Below are 20502 nucleotides of genomic sequence, written 5' to 3'. Positions count from 1 at the left end.
CAAGATTGGAGAAGAATAAAAAAAAGAAAGAAAAAAAGAAAAAAAGAAAATCCTTCTCACAAAGAAAACTCCAGGCCCACATGGTTTCATAGATAAATTCAATCAGATGTTGAAGAAAGAAATTATACCATTATAAAATATATTCTTTAAAAAAATAGATGAAGTAACATTTCCCAACTAATTTTATAAAGTCTGCATTATCCTGATACCAAAACCAGATAAAGATATTATAAGAAAAAAAGATCATTACTCTTTATGAAGATACATGTAAAAATCCTAAACAAAATATTAGCAAATTAAATCTACCAATATATAAAAAGTATAACATGTTATGAAAAAGTAGGGCTTATCCTATGAATATAAAATTGGTTAACATTAGAAAATCAATATAATTTGCCATATTAATAGAATGAAAGAGCACATCTATATGATAATCTAAATATTTGCTGAAAACACATTTGATAAAATTCAGCACTCATATCTCAGCAATTAGGAATAGAAAATAATTTCTTTAACCTGATAGAGGACATCCACACAAAACGTAATCCTAGCATCACAGTTAATGGTGCAAGACTGAATGCTTTCCCCCCCAAATCAGGAACAAGGCAGTAATGTCCACTCACCACTTTTTTTCAGCATTCTCTGGAAGTCCTAGCCAGCACAATAAAGGAAGAAAAAGGAATGTAAGGAATACAGATTAGAATGGAAGAAGTTAAAATTCTTTATTTGCAGACAACATGATTATGCTCATAGAAAATTTCAAGGAACTTACAAAAAAGAAGCTACTAGAACTAATAAGTGAATTTAGCAAGGTCATTAGATGAATGATCAATATACAAATATCAATTGCATTTCTGCATAGCAGCAATGAAAAAATGAATAATGATGTTAAGAAAACAATTCTATTTACAATAGCATCTAAACATAGAAAACAATTAGAGGTAAATTTTACAAAATATTTTACAAGCTCTGTACAGAGAAAACTACAAAATACTGCTAAGAGAAAGTAATGAAGACCTAAATAAACTCAATATGCCAGGTTTATGGACGGGAAGACTCAATATTGTAAAGATGTCAATTCTTCCCTATTTCAATTATATATTCAATGTAATACTATTCAAAATCCCAGCAGGTTTTTGGAAATTGATAAGCCAATTTTAAAATGTATTTGAAAAGTCAACAAACTTAGAATGGCCAAGAAAAATAAAGAGGAGGAGAAAAAGGAGAGAGAGGGAGGAAGAGGAGGAGGAAGAACTACTACCTCCAACACCACCCCCAAGCTGGAACACTTATGCTACTAGATAGCAAGATTTATTATAAAGCTTTAGAAACTAAGCAGTGTGGTATTGATGAAACTGTGCAAAAACAGAAGAGTGGAATAAAACAGAGGGCAAACAAGCATATCTACACATATAGTAACTTGCTTTATGACAGAGGCACAACTACTACTCAGTGGTGAAAAGATAATTCTGGGCCAAGGGAATGCCCATATGAAAAAATTAACCTTGACCTCTATCTCACATCATATGCAAACATTAATTCATTCTAGAAAAAATATAGTAGAATATTTTCATTACATTCAGGGAAGCAAAACTTTCTTAAATAAGGCCCAAAAACACCAACCGAAAAGGAAAGATAAATTGGACTTCATTAAAGCTAGGAATATATTTTAATCAAAAGACAAGATAAAAATAAAGAGTAAAAGGGGCAACCACAGACTGGGAGAAGATATGAATATATGCTAATGCATACCCAGAATGCATAATGAACTCCTACATATCAATAAGAAAAAAATTAACAAAGGAGAGTTTTTAAATAATGTACATACAAAATGGACATCCAAAAAGATGCTCTCAACATCATTAGTCATCAGAGAAATATAAGTCTACAAGGAGATACATCTATCCTACTCACCTTCCCAGCCTAAAACTTAAAGTACTGACAATACTTAGTGTTACTGTGGATGTCAAACAACTTAAATTCTGATACATTGCTGGCAGGAGTGTAAATTTGGTGCAACCTCTTTGGAATATACTTTGATTATACAGACATATACCCAGGCAAAAATGTGTCAAGGTATATATGTGAGATTTGTACATTTTACCATATATAAATTACATGTCAATAAACAAGAAAAAAATCAGAAAAATGAGAAAAGACATGACATGATAGGATAAATTTGAACACAAAATGTATATTTGATCATGTGAAAGAATTACTATTAATTTTGCCTGTGTGATAACTGTATTATAGTCATGTTTTGTTAAAAGTCCATATCTTTTAGAATGCATCCTGAAAATTTTATGGATAAAATAAAATAATGTATGGAAGTTACTTACGATAATCCAGTTTGGTAGGAAGAGGAGAATGGGAGTACAGACAAAATAAGATTGATGATGTGCCAATAATAGTTGAAACTGGGAGATGGTTTATCAGGGGTTAGTGATGTCCCCGATAAATTCTGGGTTCCCAGGCAGAATGCGTTGCAAGAGATGAGAGAAACAAAGACATAGACACAAGAGTGATATTAAAAGTGTGGGGAAGTCAGGGGACCACCAGCACTCAGGTGCCAAGGTGGTGTTGACTGAAACCCAGCACTTGCTTTTATTCTCTTTGTCATGCTACAAAGTACAATGATCTCATGTGAAAAAAGTCATGGGATACAATGAACAGAAGTTTCAAGGCTCCCCCAAAATCACAAGGTGTCCTAGTTAATTGCCCTATCTTTTATATAAGCAAGAACACATAACTCTTTAGTAGGTACAGCCCTGTCCTAAGGTAAACTATTTTTTTTTATCCCAAGCACACGCTATGTGCATAGATAAGAATCTCTAACTTCAGTAGCTGTGACCCATTTGATCAAAGAACAAAGAAACTACATGTTTTCCACTGGGAGATTAGCTTTATATTAACCGAGGCAGTGTTCTGAGAAAGGGAGGGAAGGAACTTAGCCCAGTGTTCTAACAATTGGAGCTTGAAGTCCCTTTGCCCAGGCTGACAGATTGCAATCTTCCTCTACAGCCCTGAGAAGCTTTCATGTCAGGCCGCTCCGTGGCTTTTCAGGCATGAGACCCCTCAGGCTCTGAGGTTGGAGCACGCTTTGCTGTACTCCCAGATCGCTGATATGGAGTACAGCGATGTTAACTGTCCCAACTAGGCAGTTAACACCTGCCCTTATTTCAGGCTCCTGTTCAAGCCATTCCTTCATCTCCTCTCCTCCCACGGCCTCAGATATAGAATCCCCAAGTCCAAGTGGTCTTATTCCCATCAACGGCTAAAAGGGATTTTATTATACTATTATCTTTATTTTTCATTGGATTGAAAATTTTATAATAAAAAGGAAAAGAAAACCCACCCTCCTCCCCTTATTCTAAAAGAGCACATAATGAGTGCGATGCGATGCGCACTGTCTGGGGAATGGACACGCTTGAAGCTCCGACTCGGGGGGATGGGGGGGCATGGGCAATATATATAACCTGAACTTTTGTACCCCCATAATATGCTGAAATAAAAAAAAATTAAAAAAAAATAAAAGAGCACAGGTTTTGTGGTCATACAGAGCTCGCATACTGATTAGCTGTGTGGCCACAGAAAAGCTGCCTAACCTGTTTGATACTCAGTTATCCTTATTTTTAAATGGTGGTATTTATAAACCCTGCCTCACAGAATTGGGGAGTACTAGATTAAATTTTGCTGGTAAACACTCAGCACAGTGCCTAGATAGCATATAGCAGGTGCTCAATGCTTGCTGATTCCCTTTGCTTCTCCTTTATTACCAAGATATTCCATAGTTCCTTGATCAGCAAAGTTGGCATTTGTTTTTGGTCTTTTGCTCCCTATGGGGCAGTGTTTTCTAAAAGACACACTGACTCATTCCCCAACCTAAGGACTTTAAAAGATCTGGGATGGGAGTGAGAAAAAACAACACTGGCATACCAGGACTCCTGGGAGGAAATGGCCTGAGTGGAGTAGGGGCCTCAAATGTGCTTACTGGGTGAACTCTGGATCAGTTTTTGTCTGGTTTCCCCATATTTTAAGATGGCAATGGCAGAGATGGTGGTGTATATGACACTTCTTCCCTTTTCCCTCACTAGCAACAGAGCCTACCTGACTCAGACTCAAAGTACTTAAGGCTCCTCCTTGGTATCTCCCATTTCACATCATATCACTACCATTGGTAGCAGTTACAATTTATGGCATAATGTTTAAAAACTTCAACATTGGCCACACGCAGGCGCAGTGGTTCATGCCTGTAATCCTAGCACTCTGGGAGACCAAGGCGGGAGGATTGCTTGAGGTCAAGAGTTCGAGACCAGCCTGGAAAGACTGAGACCCCCATCTCTACTAAAAATAGAAAAGAATAGCCAGGGGTGGTGGTGTGTGCCTGTAGTCCCAGATACCTGGGAGGCTGAGGCAGGGGGATCACTCAAGCCCAGGAGTTGGAGGTTGTGGTGGGCGATGATCATGCCACTGCACTCTAGCCCAGACAACACAGCCAAACTGCCCAGACAACACAACCAAACTGTCTTAAAACAAACAACAACAAAACCCCCCACTTCATTCGACATTGTCTCTGCCACAAGCTAAGCCTGTAAGTTACTTAACCTTTCTGAGACTCACTTTAAATTGTCTGCAAAATGGGAATACTGCAAAGGGTAGTTATAAGGATTAAATTAAAAGAAAGGCATGTAAAGTTCTTATCACAGTCCCAGCACGTAGTAAGTTGTAAATAGTACCTTTTGATGCTGTTACAGTTGGGCCTATTTTCTCTAACGTTCTATGTTCCTCAGCTCCACTAGCCTCACCAGGCACCCAATTGTCCTTAGGGCGCCCTAGACCGCTTCAGTGCCAGCCCACTACAGCACTAACCCCTGGTCCAGCCTCACTTCCCCACTCCTCCCCTCCAAACTTAATTGCTCAATTCTTATATCCCATCGCATTACCTCATTTTGGCCACCAGGTGGCACCAGAGAATATGAAAAGCCCACAAGCTGGGTGCAAAACTTCCCAGAAGCATTTGAATTCTGAGGGGAGCTTCCTGGACAACCAAACAAGACTTTCTTATGGGAGGATTTTTGTTGTCTGTTTAGGGCTTGCCCCAAACCACACTGCACGGGCCATCTTAGCCCAAAAGTCAGATTACAGCCCTGCCCATACTTTTCATTCACGTCCTTTTACCTTCCCTTACCCTTCCTTCCCAGCACGTGGGCCAGGAGGACTTTTTTTAAAAGCCAAAGTATCCTCCTTACACACTTTCAAAGGACTATGTAAATCCTCTTAATTTCTTTTGCTGAGAGACTACTGTTCCACCTGCATTTCTAACGATCTCTCCGTGTCTCCTCAAAGCCACTCACTGGTAATTCCTGGAAGAGGTCCCGTTGAGGACATGTCTGTCTATGCAACTGAAGGGCAGAAAGGAAGATTGGGTTAGTTGTAGGTGGCTAGATTTCCAAGGCACTTTGGAATCCTCAAAAGTTTAGACTTTGAGCATTTTATCTTGCATACTAGAACATTATCGGAATATAATGTTATCCACAGACAAGGATAACGCCCTCATTGGTGAGGTTCAGGATAGAGGGACAGAAGGAAGAAAAGAACTCTGTGAAAAAGGAGTGGATATAGAGCGCTTAATATGCCTCAGTTTCCACAACCATAAAATGGGGAGAATAATAGTTGCTATCATATGAGGTTATTATAATGTAAGGAATAAAAGAGCTACTCCTTATAAAGCACTTGTAACAGCACCTGGCATGCAGCAAGTGCTATCTTTAATTTATATAGCTTATTAATACACTTATCTTATTATTAGCAGTCCATGGTCATACTGAAGCCCTCCAGACAGGGTGTTTTAGGAGGCTAACCCTTTCCTGGTTCTCAGTCACTTCAGTCTCCAGGTCCCTACTTATTCTGAATTCATTCTGCCATATCACAGAATCTGCAACATCCTCCTCCAAGGTGTCCTTGTTTATTAATCTCCACTTTCAGCTAAAATCAATGAGCAGCAAGGGGGCTGATGATGAATGAGTAGAGTGGCATCTCAAAGAGCCAACATGTAGCCTATTTGTGGGACCATTCACTGGCTCAAGGTAGGTGTCAAAGTGAGCAACTAAAAGTTGCTAAAAGCACCAAAAAGACAGCTAAGGCCTCCTTAATCCCATTTCCCTCCTTCCTTCCTGGCAGTAGCTCTAGACTTTGGACCCTGAAGCAGCTTCCCTAGGCTGTCCTGAGTGATTTTGCCTCATTCCACCACACCGTGTCATCATGCACTGCTTTCTGTGTCTTTATGATTGCTTATTTCTAGGATGAAAAATGTAACGTGCAAACCATCATTTTACAGAAAAAGCTTCAAGCTAGAGAGGGGAGGAGACTTGCTTAAAGTCACAATGCTAGTATGTTTGTTTCTTCCAAAGACTCCAGGCTCCTTGAGGGCAGGAACCATGATTTCTACTAGATTAATATTTCTCTTTACATGGCATCTTACATGGTGGTGGGTCAGTGAACATCACCCCAGGTCAAGCCTTCCTAAAACACAGGATCCATTGTCCTTCCAGTCCCAAATGCAGCTGAGGGCCAGATTGTAAATGCGGTTGTTTATGACAGGCTGCCTTGCAGGCCTGAGGCAGGCTGAGCACCCCCAAAGCCACTCTTACCCCCATTCATACTGCCTGCAAGCCCTCGACCTTTTTAGCTGTTTAGGTGAGGTCACAGGCTACAACCAAAATCCCTGGACCTTGAAGCCCCTCAGGAGTTGATCCCTCTCACCTCTTTACTACTTACTAGCATGTACTCAGGCCATCTGGACTGCACTGTTCTGGGTGGGAAGCATCATTATACTTGCCATTATCCTTGTGGTCTATGTGAATAGTGTCCTCTGGTGCACAACTCCAGAAATACAATGTGATTGGTGTCCTTACATGTGTTCTCCATTCCTGTCTCTAAGCCCATCCACAGGCACCACTTCCTTTACCTGGAATGTCCTATTTCCCTCCCCTCTACCCATTTAAACCCTCCCCATCCACTGAGGTCCTGCTCAACTTTTAACTCCTCCATGAAACTTCCTCTGATCTCTCAAGCCCAAGTTGACCTCTTCCTTCTATGAGCACCTGGCATGTAGTAAGTGCCATATTTAATTTATATGATTGCAATACTATACTTACCTTACTATTAGCAGTCCTTGGTCACACTGAGGCCCTCTAGACAGGGTGCTTTTAGAAGCTAACCCTTTACTGGCTCTCAGCCACTTCAGTCTCCAGGTTCCTACTTACCGCTCACACTTAAAGTCAACACCCCACAATTTAACATGTTTAAATGTTCTCTCATTTTTTTTCATGTGCTTTAGTAATCTCTCCTTAGCTATAAGTACTAAGGGGAAGAAACCATCTCTTAGATTATTCCTAGAATAGTGATTAATGATAATATAAATATTCACCGTCAAATTGGCACTAACTGATCAACACTATGGTGCTCACATGGTAGTAATATTCTCCAGGGATTAGGGGGGTGGGGGGGCAAACTCACAACTAACGGTCACAGTGTGCATTGTAGAGGGGAAGGACAAGCCTCTAAACCTCACTTGGGTGAGGCAAAGACAGAAAATGTAACCAAAACATTTGTATCCTCATAATATCCTGAAATAAAAAAATAATAATATAAATAATATTACAGGAACAGTAAGAGCTATTATTCATTTATCACTTGTGATGGGTCAGGAACATCAAATGAAACATGCTTTAAATAAATATATGTCATTTAATCCTCACAGCAACCTCATGAGGCAGGTACTATTATTATTCATTTTCACAAATAAGTAAACTGAAGTTAACAGACACAAGTGACTAGCCTAAGCCTAGAACTGAACTACTTGCCAGTAGCCTGGCTTTACCATGGTCCCATCATTTCTTAAAATCTGGTCTACACAAACCATCTGCATTAGAATCACCTCAGGTGCAAATAACAAACTTTTATGTCCCATCCCAGCTAAACTGAACCAGAATCTCTGTGGGTGAGACCCAGGAATATTTGCAATTTTATTCAGGTATTTGAGATTAGACTAATGTTTGAGAACCAATGTACTAAACACACACACTATCACAGAGTCATACACGTAAACACATATCGGTGCATGCACATAAATAAAAATATACCCATCAATGCATAATATTTTACATCAGAGTAGTCCTTAGGGATCAGTGAGGGAATGTTTCCATAGGGTCTGCTTTTCTGGCCAGATCATCACATCAAGAAATCTGCGTAATGGATTTCACATTTGTCCCTCCATAGGAAAAATGGGTATGAAAATATCTTGGCCTTACTGGATCCTGGCAGGGGGGCATTGGTGGCTCATAGCCCATCATACTCCCCCTACTGTCTATGAGTCTGTCCATTATCATATGCCATATGCCAATTTCAAAAGAAAGTGAAGATGCAAAGGAAGCACAAGGTATATCAAAATCCTTGTTGGCTAGTTCTTAGCTGTGTGTATTTGAACAAGTTACTTCATCCCTCTTGCTTCAGTTTTTTTCACCTATAAAATTGGAATGATAATATTAATAGTACCCATTTCATTAGATTTTTATGAAGATTAAGTGAGCCAATACATTGAAAACACTTGGATTTTAAGCCCTTTAACAAGAACTTGGCAAGTTGCACTCAATGTTAGTATAGTAGTAGAAGCAGTAGTAGTTATCAGGTTTTGAGCTTAGCATCCAGACCCTGCTTCCAGCTACATTACATATGGACCTTAGAGAGTTTGTCAATATAGTATGGGAGAATATGTTTTGGGATCTGAACCTGGGATGGAAGAAAATTATGAAGATAATTTTCTCTTAACCTCTCACAGGTTCAAATCACTGTAGTGAATGGCATAATACAAACCTAACATATTTCCTAGCACTAAATCCTTCCTTATATCAACCTGCACCAAAGTCCAAAACATCCATCAAAAGCCATTCCTGGAGGCTGAGGTATTCTGAGACAGCATGATAAACCAGGAAAAGCCTTCAACTAATGGTTGAACATATTTGGGTTCTAATATTAGCTCTGCCACTTATTAGCTGTATGGTATTGAGAGAATAACTTAAGCCTTCTGAACATGTTTTATCAATTGTAAAAAGTGGGTATTAATAATTTGAACCACTTTTTAGAGTTGTTGTGAGAAGTAAATAAGGCAAAGTTGATAAAGTCAAGGGGTGAAGGTGAAATGTAAATCTCACACACATTATAGAGGACAAGTGGTATCGTGTAAAGAGCATAGGAGATTGGAGTCAGATAAAACAGGATTCAAAACCTGGCTCTGGATTTACTAACTGTGTGACCCTTTCAAGTCTTTTAATTAGTTTAACTGGTTTTCTAATCTGTATAATGGGGATTAATAACACTTATGGTATAGGACTATCATGAAGCCTCAATGGAAGAATGTAATTGAAAACAAATATGCACTCCATAGACATTTATTGAGCATATAGTGAGTGTGATGTGATGGAGATCAGTGTAGCATGGGGGAAGGGGGGATAGTTTAGAAATAGTGCTCAGGAAAGCCCACTACTGGCACAAAGAACATGGTGGAAGAACTTGACAAATAGGAGTTTCCATCCTTTGCAAAATTTTCCAACTTGTACTAATCCCACACAGAGAACTTATAAAAAATTCTCTTCTTCAAGGAGTGTGTATCTATTTCCCTGGGGTACCAGCTCCCTACTAACCGGTTCTTTCATTTCTGCTCAATCTCATGTGCCTGCCCTGCCCCACTTAAGCATAAAATTCTGAGGCACCAAACAGTAATCAGCCTCTCTCCATGGTTCCTTTCTTGCATCATGCCTATTATTTCATTTATAGGAATCCACTTTTTATTTTATTTTATTTTTTCCCCTCGTATCATTTTTATTTATTTTTTTTATTTCAGCTTATTATGGGGGTACAAAAGTTCAGGTTATGTATATTGCCCATGCCCCCCAAGTCAGAGCTTCAAGCGTGTCCATTCCCGACAGTGCGCATCACACTCATTATGTAGGTATACACCCATTCCCTCCCCCCACCCCCCACATCTGTCCAACACCCAATTGGTGTTATTCCCAAATGTGCACTTAGGTGATGATCAGGGAGACCAATTTGCTTGTGAGTACATGTGGTGCTTATTTTTCCATTCTTGGGATACTTCACTTAGTAGAATGGGTTCCAGGAATCCACTTTTTAAATCTTTGTATGACAACTTTACTGAGACATAATTAACAACCACTGTCTCTTACCACAGGCTGAGCAGTTGGTCTCTTAAGCCTGGTTACAGACCAAGCTGTCAACACCAAATGCAGGTTCTGTGTTTAACTCTGACCATTAACCAAACGCTGAACACAAGAGGTAGCTTGAGCTCCTAACTTCGGACTTGAAGACTTATCCCTAATTTCAGACCAAGCCCTTAAACTTGGCCACAGATGAACACCTTAATTTTATCCTTAAATTGAGACTCTTTCTGGCTACACTCCAAGGTCTTAACCCTGATTAAATCAAGTCCCTAGGCCTAGTCACATACTAACTGCTTATGTCTGGCCCCAGAGTAAATACCTACAATTGGTGCCAGCCTGAGTCGCTATCCCTGATCTCCTATTGAACCCTAACAATGGTCACTGAATAAGTTCTTAATTCATGATGTAGAACTCCAATCTAACAGCAGACATAGCCCCTAAAACTGTCTCCAGGCTGAATCTCTAAACTAAACTACAGACTGTGACCTAACTCTGGGATATACTTAATATCCTACACTGATCACAAAATGAGTACTCAGCATAGATACTAATTGAGCTCTAACCCTGACCACAGACTGAGTCTCTAACTCGGACACAGCCTAAAATCTGATCTTAGAAACCAACCCAGCTACAATTTCCACAGACTTAGCACTAACCAGAAAATGACCCCAACATTGGCAACAGAATGACTACTAAACTTGGCCTCATAGAGAAACATAAACATGTACAGAGACTAAGCTCTTAACTTGGCCCAAGACTGTGCCTTAATCATGGCCAAGAAGTGAAACCAAATCTTCTACAAAACTTAAGGATATTCTGACCACAGCATATGCCCTAATCCTGCTCATAGACAGAACGCTGAACATGGCCACAGACTGAGACTTAACCATGTTCAAATCCCAAGTTCTAAAACTGGCCAGAGACTGGGTTCTTAAGTCTGACCGTGATAACCTCAAATCAAAAAAACCTACAACAGATATGCAAAAAAAAAAGAAAAGAAAAGAAAAGAAAGAAAGAAAGAAAGAAAGAAAGAAAGAAAGAAAGAAAGAAAGAGAGAAAAGAAAAGAAAAGAAAAAAAGAAATGAAAATCAAGAAATTAAAACACAGTCACAGAGATGATCACTTTTAACAAAGGAAGACAGTAAAGATGTAAGAAAGAAAGAGAGGACCACAAAACAACCAGAAATCAAATAATAACATGACAGTAGTAAGTCCTTACCTATTAATAATCACATTGAATGTAAATGGACTAAACTTTCCAATCAAAAGATACAGAGTGGCTGAATGGATAATAAAACAAGAGCCAACCATATGTTGTCTGCAAAAAACCATGCTTCACCCATAAAGACACATATACACTGAAAATAAAGGGATCAAAAAATATATTCCCTGGACCATGCAGATCATAATGGAATAAAACCAGAAATCAATGACAGAAGAAACATTGGAAATTATACAAACATATGAAAATTAAACAATATGTTCCTGAATGACCATGGGTCAATAAAGAGATTAAGAAGGAAATATAAAAAATTATCAAAACAAATGAAAATGAAAACACAACACATCAAAACCTATGGGATACAGCAAAAGCAGTAATAAGAGGAAAGCTTATAGCAGTAAGTGCCTACATCAAAAAAGTAGAAAAGCTTCAAATAAACAACCTAATGATGTATTGCAAAGAACTAGAAAGAGCATACCAAAGCCAAAATTAGTAGAAGAAAAGAAACAATAAAGATCAGAGTGAGAATAAATAACAAACTAATTAAAAAAAGATCAGAGTGGTAATAAACAAAACAAAGCAAAACACAAAAGATCAATGTAACAAAAAGTTGGTTCTTTGAACATATAAACAAAATTGAGACAACTTTAGCCAGACTAAGAAAAAAGAGAGAAACCCAAAATAAATAGAATCAGAGATGAAAAAGGAGACATTACAACTGATACTGCAGAAATCCAAAGGATCATTCAAGACTACTTTGAGCAACTATATGCCAATAAACTATTCCCAATAAATTGGAAAACATAAGAAATGGACAAATTCCTAGATGCATACAACCTACCAATATCGAACCAGGAAGAAATCCAAAACCTGAACAAACCAACAACAAGTAATGAGAAAGAAGCAGCAATAAAAAGTTTCCCATCAAACAAAAGCCCAGGACCTGATGGCTTCACTGCCAAATTCTACCAAGCACTCAAAGAAGAATTAATACCAAGCCTACTTAAACTATTCCAAAAAAACTAAGGAGGAGGGAATACTCCCAAACTCATTCCACAGGGCCTGTATCACCCTGATACCCAAGCCAGAAAAAGGCACAACAAAAAAAGAAAACTATAGGCCAATATCTCTGATGAACATACATGCAAAAATCCTAAACAAAGCAATAGTAAGCCAAATTCAACAGCACATTAAAAAGATTATTCATCATGATGAAGTGGGATTCATCCCAGGGATGCAAGGATGGTTCAGAATATGCAAATCAATCAATGTGATACATCATATCAATAGAATAAGGGATAAAAGCCATATGATCATTTCAACTGATGCTGAAAAAGCATTCAATAATATTCAACATCCTTCACGGTAAAAACTCTCAAAACACTGGGTATAGAAGGAATTTACCTCAACATGATAAATGGTATATATGACAGACCCACAGCTAGCTAGTATCATGCTGAATGGGGAAAAACTGAAAGCCTTTTCTCTAAGATCTGGAATAAGACAAGGATGCTCATTTTTAACACTGTTATTCAACATAGTACAGGGAGTTCTAGCCAGAGCAATCAGACAAGAGAAAGAAATAAAGGGCATGCAAATTGGAAAGGAAGAAGTCAAATTATCTTTGTCTGTAGATGATATGAACTTATATTTAGAGAAACCTAAAGACTCCACAAAAATCTATTAGAACTGATAAACAAATTCAGTAAAGTGGCAGGATACAAAATCAACACACAAAAATCAGTGGGATTTCTTTATGACAACAGTAAATAATCTGAAAAAGAAGCCAAGAAAGTAATTCCATTCACAATAGCTACAAATAAAATAAAATGTCTAGTAATAAACTTAACCAAACAAGTGAAAGATCTCTACAATGAAAACTATAAAACATTGATGAAAGAAATTGAAGAGGATACAAAAAATAGAAAGATATTCCATACTTGTGGATTGGGAGAATCAATATTGTTAAAATGTCCATACTACCCAAAGCAATTTGCAGATCCAAGGCAATCCCCATCAAAATGCCAATGACATTCTTCACAGAAATAGAAAAAGTAATCCTAAAATTTATATGGAACCACAAAAGCCCAGAATAGCCAAAGCCATCGTGAGCAAAAAGAACATAACTGGAGGAATCACATTACTTGACTTCAAATTATAGTGCAGAACTGTAGTAACCAAAACAGCATGGTACTGGCATAAAAATAGACATGTAGACCAATGGAACAGAATAGAGAACCCAGAAATAAATCCATACACCGATAGTGAAATTATCTTTGACAGAGATGCCAGGAACATACATTGGGGAATGGACAGCCTCTTCAGAGTCCAGAGTACTAACCATTACACCATGGAACCACCGAAAGGATAGTTTCTTCAATTAATGGTGCTGGGTAAACTGGATATCCATATGCAGAAGAATGAAACCAGACCCTTATCTCTCATGATATAGAAAAATCAAATTAATATGGATTAAAGACTTAAATCTAAGACCTGAAATGATGAAACTACTAAAAGAAAACACTGGGGAAACACTTCAGGACATTGGTCTGGGCAATCATTTCTTGAGTAATACACTCAAAGCACAGGCAACCAAAGCAAAATTGGATAAACACGACCACATCAAGCTAAAAAGTTTCTTTACAGCAAAGGAAACAATCAACAAAGGGAAGAGACAACCCACAGAATGGAAGAAAATATTTGGAAACTACTCATTTGACAAGAGTCTAATAACTAGAATATATAAGGAGCTCCAACAACTCGATAGGAATAAAATCAAATAGTATGATTAAAAAATGGACAAAGGATCTGAGTAGACATTTCTCAAAAGATGACATACGACTGGCCAATAGGTATATGAAAAAATTCTCAACATCATTAGTCATCAGAGAAATGCAAATCAAAACTACAATGAGATATATATATATATCTCACCCCAGTTGAAATGGCTATTATCAAAAAGACAGGCAATAATGATAATGAATGCTGGCAAGGATATGGAGAAAGGGAAACCTTCATACACTGTTGGTGGAAATGTAAATTAGTTTAACCACTATAGAGGACAGTATGAAGTCTCCTCAAAAACCGAAAATAGAACTATCATAGACCCAGCAATCCCCCTGCTGGGTATATATCCAAAAGAATATATCAGAATATCAAAAAGATACTGCACTCCCATGTTTTTGGCAGTACTATTCACAATAGTTAAGATTTGGATTATCCTTGGTGTCCATCAATGGGTGAATGGATAAAGAAATTGTGGTACATATACACAATTGAATATTACATAGCTACAAAAAAGAATGAAGTCCCACCATTTGCAACAACATGGATGGAACTGGAGAACTTTATGTTAAGTAAGATAAGCCAAGCACAGAAAGACAAATCTCACATGTTCTCACTCATATGTGGGAGCTAAATATTAAATCAATTGATTTCCTGGAGACAGAGAGTAGAATGATGGTTACTAGAGGCTGGGAAGGGTTGTGGGTGGGGAGGGGGGAGATACAGTGGAGATGGTTAATGGGTACAAAAATATAGTTAGGTAGTTAGATAGAATGAATAATATTTGATAGCACAACAAAATAACTATAATCAACAATAAGTTAGAGTATACTTTAGAATAACTAAAAGAGTGGAATTGGAATTTTCCTAATACAAAGAAATGATAAATGCCTGAGGTGATGGATACCCCAATTACCCTGATTTGATTAATTAACATTGTATGCCTGTATCAAGACCTCACATGTACCCTATAATGATATACAACTATTGTGTACCCATAATAATTTAAAAAATTAAATAATTTTATTTGTGGGAACCAGCTCACGTTTAATTGTGAAATTTTAAAATCGTACAAGTATTTTGACATTGCCCCCATATTTAGTCTCTTATAATGATAGGAAAACACCAACCAATCACAGGATTTAATGGGTTTAATAGTTTACCCCTTCAGTTACTATTTGCAGCACCCAATATTCCTTTGAAATACCAGACAGACCTGCAGTGGCCAACAGTAAATTTCTGCTCTCCCAGAGTTGAAAAGTTCAGGTTCTCTGAGTATTGTATTGCAGTGGCACTTGCCAGAATTGGTACCTCCCCATAGTTGGGGGCTTTAAATGTACCAGTGAAAAAAACTTTTTCCCCTTCAAGGGGAAGAAAAAAAATTACTCCAAAACCTGGCAGATCTGGCTGTGAGGTCTTTCCTCCTGTCTCATTGCTTCATCTCTTCAGGCTTTTTTTTCTTTTTTGCAGTGGAGCAAGGGAGACCAAAACCTACCCTGAGTTACAAGAAACAAGACAGTGATGGCTATAAAAGGAGTGACCAGGAGCAACTGAGATACTCCCTTACCTCCCACATCCAACATATGTGCTTCACAAAAAAACAACAAAAATAACAAATCCACAAAATACAACAGCTAGGATTATAAAATTCATTCATCCAAGGGTGGTAGAAGGCAGGAAAGGTGGGAGGGTAAAATGGCACAGGGAAAAAAACAAAGTATTCAAATCAGTCCAGGCACAGGGGATGGCAAATGCTAGAAAATAGCTGCAGCAAAACCTGTAGTCCTTTCAGACTCATGGTAGTGTTAAGAATCCACACACTGGTGTCAGGAAGATTCTGCCTTATGTGCACCAGAGACAAACTTTCCAATTCCTCAGAGAGAAGTGAACATGCAGAGGTCCCTTGGCAGCGTGGGTCCTGCCTTCCCTGGCAGATGGTGTTGAAGCAGGGAACAGAGCTGCCACAGCCTCCCTCCAATCCCACCCATCCCCTTTGGGTGGCAGGCAACTCAGTGGCCTGCAGCAGCCTTCAGTTTGGCAGGAGATGGATGCAGTGAAGGGAACTTCTCTGCAGAGGTTGAGCTGCTCAGGGCAGACTGCAGATGCACTGTCTTGTGGAAGAGTCTGTTGCTTAAGAAGACCACCAAGGAGAAGAGTCTCAACTGGAAGAGGTACGCTTTGCCAGGAGTCTTTGCTTCATTGGTGCTGATAATGAATCAAGGAAAGAGGATAGAGAAGAGGCATCCACTGATAATGTATGAGGACTGCATTGCTGTGAGAAAAGCCAAGGGTAATACAAACCCAAAGTAGTAAGGCCAGTTCCTTTCTATGTTTGACAACCGTTGGTGCATTTCAATTCCTTTATTGAACCAATGATATTCAAAGCAATATAGTGAGTAGAGAAGGGACATATGCAGGAGACTAACCAGCTGACCAACAAGATGGATGGGAAAGAGACTCACAAACATTCCCTGGATAAGGAAAAGAGCCTGCAACAAAAGGTTGAAGAGCATGTCAGCAACTATTTTGCTGACACTAGGAAATGGGTGAGGCTTTCTCCCTGATACCTCAAATGCCAGGTCAGCTATATCTTGAAACCAAATGGCATTCACAACTTTGCTAAGCACAAACAGGGGCAGCAACCAAAGATCACTGAAAATTGATGTGAGGAAGAATTCCAGCCATGACCAAACATCTCCATGTAGTGATGGACCACCGATAATTCGGGCTGTTACTGACTGAAGCACAGGAATAAACACTCGATAAAATAAGAGGAGACTAAACCAGAATACTCTACCATTCCTAGCACAACACTGGAATATTCTACTAACAATACGTGGCTCACTCTCTTGCTTCCACTCTATTCTCTGGGCTCTCCTCTGTGCCAGTACACTAGTCGCCCTTCTTCGACGCTGCTCCTCTCTCTTTTGTTGGATTCAAGCATCCAGCTTTGAGATGGTACAAATACCCCATATGGAGTCTTTGATTCCCCTGCCAAGGTCCTGGAGAAAGGTTTTTACACTGTCAGCCATCTCTTCACCACCCAAACTATCAACTACACAGAGGAGAAAGAAGCACCCCAAAATCTCTCATCATGAAGGACCCGCAGCTCTGCCACCGCGGCTCCTGCCCGGCCCCGCGCCCTCCGGGGGCCCGCTGGACTCCTCCGCGCCCAGCTGCCCGCTCTGCCCCGGGCGCTCCCAGGGCCGGGGCCGCTGTGCCCGCATTGGGCATCCCCAGGTCGCACGGGGCCACCGGGAAGTCGGGAGACGTGGAGGAAAAAATTAAATAATTTTTAAAAATTAAAAAATAAATGTGACCATGAAATAATCCACTGAATCTGGGATAAACTGAGCCCCATCAGTGGCCACTGATTTGACCCTTAACCTCACAGCCTGTAACTGGTTGCAGACTACACCTCTAACTCTAGCCACAGGCTGAACTCCTTTCATCACAGACGGAGCCCATAAGCCTAACTACCAACCTGAGCTTTCAACCTGAAAATAAGTCTGATCCTCCCAAATGGCTAATGACTGATCTGTCAGACGGTGCACACCAGAACTGCAACACCCAGAATACCATCCTCAGTCTGAACTCGGGGTGCGGGGGGTGAAAATCAGAAGGGGAGGGCGAATTGTGGGTATATAGAAACAAGTGTCTCAACTCCATCTCCCATAATCCTCTGTTTTCGCTTGAGTCTCTCCGCCAATGCCAATATTGGCTTTCTCCAGGAAGAACAGCCTCCAGTGACCTCAAACTACATTTCCCATGAAGCCAAGGGGTTGGGCCACTGGCATCCCTAATGACGAGTAACCAATAGGAGACCACTGTATGGATGAGAACCCAGCCTGGAAACAGAGTGCAGGGCCTAGGCCGCCCAGCGCGAGGCGGGGACTTCAGAAGACAGTTGCGCCGTGTAGCGCGGCCTGGGGCGCTACGCGGGCACTACGCTCCCAGGAGCTGCCCCGGCGTCCCGATTTTCCGCGGCTGTATAAGGAGTAGCGCTTCGGTAGCCGGGGAGCTGGAGGTCAGAGAGGCAGAAAGCCCAAGTGGCCGTGGCTGGGGACTGTGGGACTGATGGGGCCTAGGGAGGATGGTGCTTCCGGGGCTGCTGTTCTCAGCGCCTAACTCCGCCCAGCTCCGCCTCTGCCGGGGAGGGGGGTGTCAGACTGGGAGTCAGGGGTGGGCTTCTAAGCTCTCCGCACCAGTTTCCTAGAGCCTTGGGAGCGCGCTCTCCTTGCTCCTTTTCTCTTCAATCCGCTCGCTCGCTTTTTCCTCCACAATGCCATCGCCCACCCCCACCCAAGCTTTGTGCCTCTCTCAGAGGCCCGAAGTTAGGGTTCAGGTCCAAGGTTTTGCGGAGGCGGTGTCCGGACTCTCCTTGCTGCTTGCAGGAGTTGGGTGATCTCTTTCCTCTTTTCCCTCAATTTGCATTTCAGTTTTGGGCACACACCCCTCCCTATGCACACACTCCTCGTTTCCTCTGGGATCATGGGAATGTGGTATGGGTGGGGAGTGACTTTTTGTCAACACTTTCTCTTTCTGCCTCCTTGATAGTGGGATAAAGATAGCCATCTCTTTACTGGACCCTCAGCCACCCACCCCTTCCCCAAGCAGGTCGAGTGGAAAGGGTTTCCCCTCAATTTCTAGAAGGGGAGGGGAGCAGAAGAGGGAAGGAATCTTGCTTTTGAGAAATGTGTGTATAAGGTTCAGTGCAGGATTCTGGTGAGCGAAAAATGCAAGTTAGACCTATTATAAAAACTGAGCGCTTTAGGGGTTTCCAGCAAAGACGGATAGCACTAATGTTGGCAAACATTTAGAGGGCACACCAACTACAGAATAAAGTAGACCGTGTGAAACAGACTGTATTAATTATTACAAACGCGTGCAAAAAGTGCTGAGGGGGGGTTAGCGGCATATTGATGGGGTTGGGGATTGATCTGTGGAAGGTCAAGCCTAATCCGGGAAGTGCTGAAGTCTTGAAACCCTCATCTGTTTTTCAGGCCAATCCTAGTAGGCTTTATGAAAGAGATGAATTTTAATTTGGGCTCCAACAGAGTAAAGGAGATTTGAAGTGGGTGAAGAGGAGTGAGAAAATGCTTCCTTATACTGGTGCTGGGTTTTGAGAAGGGTAGAGAGGGAGGAGTACTGTGTAACTGGTGGGCTTGCCTGATTGGAGCACAAGTTGTCAACGGGGATGTACTGGGAAATAAATAGGGTTGAAAAGCTTGGGGTCATAATAACATGACACTTTGAAGCATCCACATAGTTTGGATATTTTTCTGTATCAAATAAAATTAAAGGCAAAAAATTAAGATTGGATGATTTTTCTTTTCATCCTAGGGTAACCTGATTTGAGATCAATTCTTGGAGAACACAAAGAAGTGTGGTGGTATGTTCCAGGTGTGAGTTTAATTGAAATCCAAGAAGAAGCTTGTCTTACAGACGTTTTGTTTGTGGCTATTCTTAGCTACAATCTATAGCTGTCAATTTTAAAGCCTAGTAACATAAATTTATTTCCTTAAGAAATGTATTCACTGTCCTTGTACATCATATTATCTGAATTGTAGTCATCTCATTGGGTGACAGTAATGACTGCTATTTATTGAGCCCACAAAATGTCCCAGGCATCATCATAAACACTTTGTTGCATTACCTTAAGACTATTATAAAGTAGATACTATTATCCCCATTTTATTTCTTGAAGAAAAAACTAAAACGCAGAGAAATTAAACAAGCTATCTAAATTCATACAGATCATAAGGAGTTGAGTTGAGGTTTGGGTATACAGATTTCTGACCTCACAGCTCATGCTCTGTCCACCATGGTTTGCTGGTCCCAATGCTTATTTTTGTTCTTGACTTTCCAGTTGTGGTAAGGGGAGATTATTGTGAGGTATAGTTGATCATCCTGGCAGAAACCCAATGATTTGCTTTGAATTTCTCTGTCTGAGTGTGTCTGCTGTAAAGTACCTGCCAAAACCAAATTAGCTTAACTGCTATTGTGACCATAGCTAATTGTGTCTGCCAAAACTATAGTCAGTATGGCTATTTCTGAATTAGATGATTCTCTTTATAAAACATGTCATACCTGTAAGCAGTCTGGACCTGGAAAGTACATTGGGTTTTATTTTAGCTTTTTTAAAAATTACCTGGGAGACTAGATCTCTTTCCTGACCTAAGCCCACATGAAGTGCTGGAGATGCAACACAATACAAAGTGTGAGCTCTTCCTGGGTCTAGTTGGAGAGCTAGATGCC

The 20502-nt window shown here is 40.1% G+C and overlaps 1 protein-coding gene and 1 pseudogene across 3 annotated transcripts in view; one reads left to right on the top strand and one right to left on the bottom strand.

Moving 5' to 3' along the window:
* Positions 1 to 15703: 15703 nt before the first annotated feature.
* On the bottom strand, positions 15704 to 17350 carry LOC123627955 (annotated as a pseudogene). The gene has a single exon (XR_006731557.1). The product of XR_006731557.1 is annotated as an etoposide-induced protein 2.4 homolog (transcript).
* Positions 17351 to 18069: 719 nt separating this feature from the next.
* The window catches only part of ENOX2 (ecto-NOX disulfide-thiol exchanger 2), a 300855-nt gene continuing 298422 nt past the window's right edge, over positions 18070 to 20502 (top strand). For both annotated transcript variants that reach the window (XM_045537544.1, XM_045537545.1), the window contains exons 1-2: positions 18070 to 18271; positions 19588 to 19647. The gene's annotated coding sequence lies outside the window, so the exon portion shown is untranslated. The remainder of the gene's footprint in view (positions 18272 to 19587; positions 19648 to 20502) is intronic.

Source organism: Lemur catta, chromosome X (genome assembly GCF_020740605.2).
Source record: "Lemur catta isolate mLemCat1 chromosome X, mLemCat1.pri, whole genome shotgun sequence".
NCBI classification, from domain to species: domain Eukaryota; kingdom Metazoa; phylum Chordata; class Mammalia; order Primates; family Lemuridae; genus Lemur; species Lemur catta.
Note: the sequence above shows the minus strand (reverse complement) of the source record. Positions and strands in the feature narration are given on the sequence as shown.